General features: G+C 46.5%; 1 pseudogene; it reads right to left on the bottom strand.

Annotated features, from left to right (window-relative positions):
* Positions 1–6,115: 6,115 nt before the first annotated feature.
* Positions 6,116–9,634, bottom strand: LOC122002307 (annotated as a pseudogene).
* Between the last annotated feature and the right edge of the window lie 305 nt (positions 9,635–9,939).

Here is a 9,939-nt window from a genome sequence, read left to right on the forward strand (position 1 = left end):
TTGTTGCATCCGAAGTAGGTCACGTTCCTCGGTTCGTTTGGAGAGTTAATCTTTTGCAGGTCCTTCTTGCTGAAGCTCTTCTTTCTCTTGGTGAATATCTTTCTTACCAGGTTCACCAGGTATTCTTCATCTTCAGTCTCCTGATCAGACTCTTCTTCAAGTTCAGGCTTGTTTTTAGATCTCTCTTTGGAGGAACTTGCAAATAAAGCTACACCTTTCTCGGTCCCGGCGTTAGTTTGCTCATGCAATTCTAATTCACAAAAAAGCTCGTCTAATTTTAATTTTGATAAATTTTTAGAGATTTTGTAGCATCCACGATAGATGCCCACAAATTATTGCATGGAAAAGCGTTCAAGACATACCTTATTAAGTCTCGGTTCTCCATTTGATGTCATATTGCGTGGAGTCCGTTGAGGATGTCCTTGATCCTCGCGTGAAGTTGACTTGCCGATTCTCCTTCCTGTATTTTAATGTTAAATACCTTATTTAATAACAAATCGCGTTTCGTTACCTTGGCATCGCTCGTTCCTTCGTGTAGTTCGATCAACTTGTCCCAAAATCCTATCTAGTTCAGCTCTTCTTTTGTCAGTCCGCATTGCAACGTGTTGAGTGCCTTGTAGTGTGTTGATGCTTTCCTTTTCATGTCCGGAGTCCACTGTTCCGGGTCCAATGGAATTCCGGAGTTGTCAACTGGTGCTCTGTAGCCTTTTGTGACGCTGAACCATTAGTCGAAGTCCGTCTTCAGGTAGACCTCCATCCACTTCTTCCAGTATGGAAAGTCATCCCCGTTGAATAGGGGAGGACATATTGTGCTTAAGCCTTCAATTTGAGACATCTTGCACATAAGAAAAAAATAGACAAAAGAACGTCCCAAGACTAGGTCTTGGATTAATAGTGCAGGATAAGATAGAAGTAATTTAAGAATTGAATTGGTGTTGCACCAATTCAGATTGATTGCGACGAAATTTTTTTTTCGAAAAGGTAATAGTACTAGTTTGGAAGATTTCGAAAATTTGAAAATCGAAAAAAAAAAGAAAAAAGGTTTCACCCCTATCTGATTGGTGGTTGCACCAAATCATAGCAGTACCTGCTCTGATACCACTTGTTGGACCGTAGAATTTCGCTAGAGGGGGGAGCGGGGGTGAATAGCGATTTTAAAAAAAAATCGTAGAGTAAGCACAGCGAAAAAGTAAACAAGCCAAAGAGAACACAAGGATTTACTTGGTTCGGAGCTTTTGGCGACTCCTACTCCAAGGCCCGCACACAAGGGTGCTTTCGATGGACAATCTCTAATAATTCGAAAACTTATTACAAACTAAGTACAGAAATTATGTAGTAAAAGAGAAACTGATAATTATAAAAATAAGACAGGAAAGAAAAAACTTTGTCGGAGATCTTTTCGCAGCGTCGCAGGAGCACAAAAGAGTAAACTTTGAGTTGATGTTGGATCTTCAACCTTGACCCTCTTTATATAGGAGATTCGGGACGCCTAGAACCTCCAGGGCGCCCTGATTATGACGTAGCCGAGCCAACCAGTGAGCTCCACGAGGCGAAATGACGATGAGGATAATTTTTCACCTTCGGGTGCCCGGATCCCTCCCGGGCGCCCGAACCCTTAGTTTTTAGCAGATTCCTTCCTGCAAGAAAACGTTAGTCCGGAGGCAAATATAAGATATATCCTGCAACACAGAGTATTAGCACAATTTAAAATTAAACAGAATATTAATTAGATTATGTCTCCTCGAGACCGGAATCTAGTCAAAATCTCGACTTGGATTTTCGAAATGGTTATAAGTCAGATCGACGCCTAAGTTCCCTTCCCGGGAACGTGTCCTCACAGCCACTCCCCTCCAGTGACTTACCTCCACTTACCTGCCAGACGTCCGATCAGCCCTTCGACCCGTCTGGGCTTCTACCAGCTATCTGGTCAGCCTGTTGACCTAGCTGGACTTCGTGCCAAACGTTCGGTCAGCCCATCGACCCGTTTGGACTTCGTGCCATCTATCCGTCGACCCGTCGACCTAGCTAGGCTTCGTGCCAGACATCAAATCAACCCGTCGACCTATTTGAGCTTCTCCTACACACTCGGTCAGAGTGTTAGATAACAACGAAACTAACTTAACCTATTTTGTCATTTATTAAAACTTGAGTTAGACCGTTAGTGCTAACCGCACCAACACTATCTCCCCCGTTCGGGGTCAAGCTATCTTCACTGGTCGCGAACTAGCATATCAGATATTCTATCTCCCCCGTTTAGGGTCGAGCGGTCTTCATTAGTCACAGATCAGCATATCATGGCTCTTATCTCCCTCGTTCGGGGTCGAGCGATCATCACATATCAGATCTCCTATCTCCCCCGTTCTGGGTCGAGCAGTCTTCACTGGTCATGGACCAGCATATCAGATATTCTATCTCCCCCGTTCGGGATAGAGCGATCTTCATTGGTCACAGATCAGCATATCATAGCTCCTATCTCCCCTGTTCGGGGTCGAACGATCGTCACATATTGGATCTCCTATCTTCCCTGTTCGGGGTCGAGCGGTCTTCACTGGTCGCGGACTAGCATATCAGATATTCCATCTCCCCCGTTCGAGGTCGAGCGGTCTTCATTGGTCACAGATCAGCATATCATAGCTCCTATTTCCCCCGTTCGGGGTCGAGCGATCGTCATATATCATATCTCCTATCTCCCCCGTTCGGGGTCGAGCAATCTTCACTGGTCGCTGACCATCATATCATATATTCTATCTCCCCCGTTCATGGTCGAGCGATCTTCATTGGTCACGAACCAGCTTAGTGGATTCTCTTATCTCCCCTATTCGGGGTCGAGCGATTTTCACTGGTCACAGTCCATCTTATCAGAGCATTCATCTTCCCCGTTCGGGGTTGAGCTATCTCCAATGATCTCGGACAGGAGTATCTCCACTGATCTTGGACCATCGGATCACCACTGGTCTAGGGCTGAAGTATCTTCACTGGTCTCAGACCAGGGTATCCTATGGGTTCCATGCCCTTCGGCCGCATGAGCCTCGCACCCACTCGAGACACCGACGTTGTGATTTTCACTATCCCATTCGGCAACATCCCACTCAGTACTCGATTGCTAGGTCAGCATTTTATGATCGCCCGGTCGACATTCTCTAGGCCACACGTTTAGCACTCTTGTAGTCGTATGTTCGACCACACACTGGAACTAGGTCGAACGCTTGACATTCTCTAGATGGTCTAGTCAGTATTTTACGATCGATGGGTTGACACTTTCTCGATCGCCCGCTCGGCATTGCCCGCTCGTTCGCCCGGTCAAAATTTTATGGTCACCTGGTTGACATTGTTGGGTCGTCCGATCACATTTTACGGCCATTCGACTGGTATGTTTTGGTGGCTCGAACGACATTCTCCTGATCCCTCGGTTAGCATTTTCGCGGGCGCATGCTCTTACTCGCTTACCCAACGTCTCTCCACCTGATCGGCATTCTTCCGACTACCTCGGTCGACACTTTTTCGCTCAGTCTGTTCCGCATCCCGCGTGTTGCTCGATTGGCTATCATTTTACATGTCGCCCACTTAATGTTTTGTCGCTCGCCCGGCATCGGTCCGGTCGTCGACTTGGTATTATTTCTCGTAGTTCACTCGACATCGCTACCATCTCTCGCGCGACGCTTTCTTGATTACTCGGTTCACATTTTTTTGGTTGCCTGATCGGCATCTTCTCGATCGCGCACTCGGCTCGATCACCCATCTTTCTATCTGATCAGCATTATCTCCACTACCTGGATGGCACTCTTTCGGTCGCTCGCTCGGCATTTTCGTAGCCACTGGATCAATATCACTTGATCATTTGCTCGATCGCACCCGATCGCTCTCCCCAGCATCGCCTAATCGTTTGCTCGATATCACTCGGTCCCACTCGGCATTTGCTCGATCCCTCGCTTGGCTCGACATTGTTTTTTATCGCTTGGCTGACACTTGTTTTTCATCTAATCGCCTAATCACCTTGCTTGGCATTGGCCGACAGTCTCCTCGATATTGCTTGATTTCCTGCCCAGCATTGCTGTAGCTCCTCATTCGATGTTATAAGACGAGTCCGGTGATCTGATTCTGTTTTACATCAGGTTTGGTCTAGTCAGTCGGACTTCCGCTTCCTTCGACTAGACTTGAGGGGGAGGCTTGTGATACGGATATGGCTGGAGGGGTAGAGGAGAAATTAAGAGAAAGAGAGGAGGGGTAGGGTGGTCTTTTCATGGTATAGGGTTGTAAGGAGGAAGTGGGAGCACTATTGGGGGGGGGGGGGGGGGGGGAGGGGGGGCGGCTTCTTCGTGGTCTTCTTCTGCCGCCGCCGCAGACAGAGCGGAGGACGTCGGAGCTGCCTTCGTCGCCCCCTCCTTCATCACCGGCGAGCCACCTCTTCCTCTCTCCTCCTCTCGCCGAAAGACACCTCCAGCCACCACCCCTTCCTTCTCCTCTCTCGGCTTCGCTCTCTCACTAGATTACGTCGCCGTCGCAAGGACCTCACGCGCCTCCAATAAACGGCAATAGATGACGTCGACGCCGTCCTCGTCACGGAGGACTCTCCTCTCGACGATCTCCTCTTTATGCTCCGACTTCTCTCTCTCCCGTGTCTAGGCAACTGCCGGCTTCGTAACTAGATTGGAGCCTCTAGCCGCCAACGCCGCCTTGGAGCCACTTTCCCTCATGCCACCTCCTGCTGCCATCTCTTCCTCCTCCCTTCGCCGGCAGCCTCCACGTGCTGCAGCGCCCTTTGCCAGCAGCCTCCATGCGCTGCAGTGCCCTTCGCCGGTAGCCACCATGCGCCGACACCGCCCTTGTTCCAGCGTTCCAGTCTGTTGCCATAGCCATGCTTCCCCCTTCTTCGCACGCCTTCTCCATCTCTTCTTCGCAGCCGTGACTATCATCACCGGTCAGGCATGCCGCCGGTCATCTCTTTGTCTTCCAGCGTTGTCATTCACTCCATAACCCACGGGGACCAGTCCCCTGCCATTGACGCTGCTGCCGGCATCTCAAAGCCGGTGATCCGACACTCCGGCTCTCGATCCGCAGCATCATACGCATCTAAAGTCGATCCGACATCCGATACACCCTATCGTACACTTCCAGTGTCGGTCCGATATCTGATATGCTCATGTCGTATGATTCCGAAGTTGATCGGGCCTTCGAGCCCTCGTTGTCATTATATTATGTCCTGACTTGTGTGATGTTTCACATCTTGGCCTACGTGTCAATATTATATCCCGACCTGCGTGTCGATATCTTATCCCGACCTGCGTGCCAATGTCATAGTCCGGCCTGCGTGCCGACATAGCATCCGGTTTCTTGCCACCGCATTCGGCTCCTCGCCGTGAGATCTAGCTCTCAGCCTGATCAGAGTCATCAGTTCTTTCGGGTCATGACAACTCGACCAGCGTCCCATCCAAGGGCGCCCCTCCCCCCTTCCCGAGGCCAGGGTACGTCCCTGTACTTATCTTGTATTTATTTAGTTGTTCTACCATTGTTCGGCCTCTTATATGTTCGTGGGATCCGCCTCGAGCATCGGGGTACCAGAGACCGGGGCAATCCGGTCGCTGGCTGCAGGTAGCGTTGACCGGGGATCTTCCGATGACTTGGTCAACATAGAAGACAACTCACCCTCCGGATCATGGAGATGCGATCAATATTCTAGATACGTCATTCCAATAGTTCCATTTTTTCATATTCCCGACAGGAACAAGAACCATACGCTCAAACCCTAAGCCAAACCCACTGTGTTTGGTGCCAAAACGGCAGATCTCAAGGTACCATTCATAAGGCTCAAGGAGCAACCCTGCATCTTCGATTCATAGGGAATAGATAAAATCAGTCAAGATATAATTTACACAAAAAGAACAAAATATAGAACAAGTCAAAGAGCTGACTACAAGGATGTTCAGAACATGAATAACACTATTTCCGAACATGTGAATCCATTCACAGCTAAAACAGGAAACACAGACCTTTTAACTTGTATACACTTGACGGCACAAACATAGTTTAACTTGGTTTCTTTCATAATTCTGTTTGGCGTTGGAAAGACGAGATGGGGAGAGAGAAATTTAGATGTGCATCCTAAATTTAAGCAACCTTTTGAATTTCCAAGAGTTCAGTTTATAAGACTAGCAGATAGTGGAAAGGAAACACATGAACCTTGTAGCTTCAATTTAGTTATTTATACCGTTTTACAAGAATGTCTAAACGTTCCTCTCTTTGGCTTCCTCGAGTCAGCCCACCAACCTACAAACAAGAATTTTAAAGGCTGTAGAACAAGATTGCAGCAGTTGAACTTTCAGAACTTGAATCAATAACACAAATCAATAAGAAAGTAGAACTTGAATCAATAACACAAATCAAGAAGAAAGTAGAATTTTGAATCATACAGATGGATGCAACAAGACACCAGAAGAAAATTTTCACTCTGGCTACTATACAACATCAGTCAAATGCCATACCTCGGGCACAAGCACGTCCATAGCTGCTATTGTCTTTTGGTCATCATTGAGCCTCATATAAAATGCTTTAATACCTTGTGGATAGTTATATACAATTACGGGTTTCTTGAATATCATCTCTCTCAAATAACTGAATATTCCAAAAGATCATCAGCCCCTCAAATCCTGAAATTTCCAAGACAAATAAATATGCTACTTTACTCATACCTTTCATGCTCAGATGCTAGATCTACTCCTCACTCCACCTTGTTCTCAAACTTCCTGTCTGTCACATCGGATAGAAGTTGCACATCCTTAGTGTATGAGATGTGCTCAAATGGCATAGATGAAACAAGCTTCAAATGTTCTATACCTGTCTTATCATAGTTTTTGACCATAAATTGCATGTCTTCCCAACAATTTTCAAGTAACCATTGACAAAGAAATTTTACATATTCATATCATCCTGTAGTTAAGATAACTATAATGAGGGAATAACATGAAATTTCAGGAAATATAGACCTCAAAAGCTGTGCTTTTTGTTTAGTCGCCATGAAGAAAGTAAAAACCGAATACCAGATTCGCATAAAACGCTATTGACTTGTACGAGGCTGCATCAACGCCAGTCTCATATTGCTAGAATAACAGAATAAGCAATATAGTACCTCTAGATTAGCAAATGCTATCTCTAGCTCAACCATCCAAAATTCAGCCAAATGCCGTGATGCGTGGGAATGTTCTGCTCAAATAGTTGGCCCAAAGGTATAGACATTACTGAGGGCGTAAGCATATGTCTCAACCTGAAGCCACCCAGATACCCTAAGAAAATCTTGGCGTCCAAAAAACTCTCATGCATAGTCAATCTTCCCATCCTTCTGAGGAAGCCCAGGTTTCAAATTAAATCTTTCTTCAAGCTTCGACACATTTTCCTTTGCTTTGTTGAGTTCAGCTATGGAAGAAACAATCTCATCCTTGCTAGCTTTTAATGCTTTTAGCAGTGAGACTGTTGGAAGGAACGGAGGTTGAGGTTAAGTGTTTAGGAGGTGTAGAGAGAAAGGTGAGAACAAAATAAGCTCTTGTTGAAATTATAACTCTCTATTGAAACTCACGAATTGAACTTGCACACGAACCAGCTTTCCATCACCCATTCTCACTCGCACGCAACTGCACGGGTGAACATTATCGCACAACAATCTGTTAGGCGTCATGTGATGTGTACAGCCACTGTAGTCTCATTCACTTCTATTTTAGCCATCAAGGCTATTTCCTCATCCTCCTGATCATCCCTTTGATCTGGGGGTTGAGATTTACTTCTACAGTTTATGGTGAAATGGCCTAGCTTATAGCAGTTATAACATTTTGCAGACTTGCTTATGCAAAATTTCACCGAGTGTCCCTTTATGTTACACTTGGAACACAACATATCCGATCAGTAGATCCGTTCGGCATCTTCATTCTTTTCTCTCCAATCTCCTTTCTTTTTGTTGAATTTATCCTTGAACGCCTTGCCTTTGAATTTAGCCACCAATGTCGTCTTGGTCGCTCGGCCAATTCTATTCTCCTTCCTCAATTCAACCACTTGTAGGGAGTTCACCAGCTCGGCAAGACTTATTGCGATAAGTCACACGAGTCTTCTAGAGAAGAAATTTTTGATTCAAACTTCTTTGGCAAGCTCACCAACACTTTCTCAACAACTCTTCTGTCCGGCATAGACTCTCGAAGTAGTCTAATTTGATTAACTACTTTCATTAGTCTATCGACAAAATCTTTAACCGCTTCCACCTCTGTCATTCTTATCAACTTGAATTCCCGTCTCAAGTTCAAGACTTACATTTGTCTCGCCTTGATACTTCCTTGAAACTCCTCGCTCAACCTATCCCATGCGCCTTTTGTTGCTTCACAGTCCAAAATTCTTGTTAAAATTGTCTCTGATACAGCTGCATGAATCATGTTGAGCGCCTTGTATCTCTTGGTGTTCCCCTCGGCATAGAACTATTGTTGCTGTACGGTCGGGTTCTCTCTCAATTCGATAGGAGATACATCAGACTATCGAGCTCTAGAAGTCAACACCTTTCAAAAAGGTTTTCATCTTCTCGATCCACATGACATAATTTTGACCGTTAAAGTTTGGTGGTGCTCTGGCTGTGGGGTTTGTCATGTTGGAAGTGTTTAGGTCGTATGGTACTTCGGTTTCAAGGTTGGTAGACTTTGATACCACTTGTCTTGTCTTCGGATCTCCAGGCCTAAAAAACTAAGCTTATTCAGATGGTGGAGGATTCCTTTGCAACACTTTCTCTACTGTTTCAGCATCACTAAAGAGTGTGGGAACCTGGAACATATCGCCAGCTCCTTCACAATCACTTGGAGTGATTATAGGAGTGTGTATGTAACGAAATCCATTTTTCATGGAGAACGTATGGATTGCATAGGCCAACTCATCTGGAATTCGAGCAATTGCAGATATCTGCAACAAGTTTAGGGCAAAAAATAACAAGAATAACGAGATACTCTAGTCAGTAAAGAAGAACATAAAACATTATCAAACGATATCAAAAGAAAGAGGGGATGTGAAGGGAAAAAATGGAGCCTTCCGCCGAATACGATGATATCGAAAACATGCAAAATCATGAGTTTAAATCAATGCACTCGAGTGGTTCGAGTATATAAACTTGAAAGCATGTGACGAAGAAAAGAAGACATATTTTAAAGAAGACGAAATTTTTAGTACCGTGTTGGTGCTGGCGTGGAGGTGGACAAAGTCACGACGGAACTCGAGAGTAAGCCACGACTTGGGGATCGGATACTTGGCCGGATCCACAGGGTCGACCTCGAGAACCTTCTCCACCCTGAGCTCGACGCTCTGCTTGGCGCCCTCAGGCAGCTTCTTGAGCTCGCCCTCGACCAGGACGGAGGTGCCGGTGGGCACGAGCCGCGACACGGGAACACCGCCGCGTCGACGATCACCTAGAGGTTCACGAGGCAGGAGCCGTCGTTGAGCTCGAGGAATGCAAAAGAACCCTTTCCCTGCTCTCGCCCCGTCTTGACCCACCAACCCACGACGACCTTCCGGCCGACGAGCTCGTCGGGGCGGCGCGGACCACGATCGATTTGATGAAGGTGCGGGCGCAGGAGGGCTCCAGGGCGGCGCGATCGGCAGAGAGAGAGGCCGCCTCCATCGTCGATCGGAGGCGAGGCCCCGGCAAGGGTTTGGATCCGGGGGGAGGGGGGTTTCTGGCTAATTGATTGTTTATTTAATCGCAAGATCATGGGTTGTAATTTTAATTTTGTATTTTTAAAAATTTATTTAATTAAATGCATAGGCTAGTGGCTTCCGATGTCGGCCGGCGGCGGTGCTATAGCGGCTGGTCAGCAACGGCAGTGCCCCAGAGGAAGGCACACCCAAAAAGTTTGCCGGTGTCAATGGTTAAAAAGCTTCAACAAATGAGCCGATTTAAACAAGGGAGAAGTGTATTACGCGAAA

This window comes from Zingiber officinale, chromosome 1A (assembly GCF_018446385.1).
Source record: "Zingiber officinale cultivar Zhangliang chromosome 1A, Zo_v1.1, whole genome shotgun sequence".
Lineage (NCBI taxonomy): Eukaryota > Viridiplantae > Streptophyta > Magnoliopsida > Zingiberales > Zingiberaceae > Zingiber > Zingiber officinale.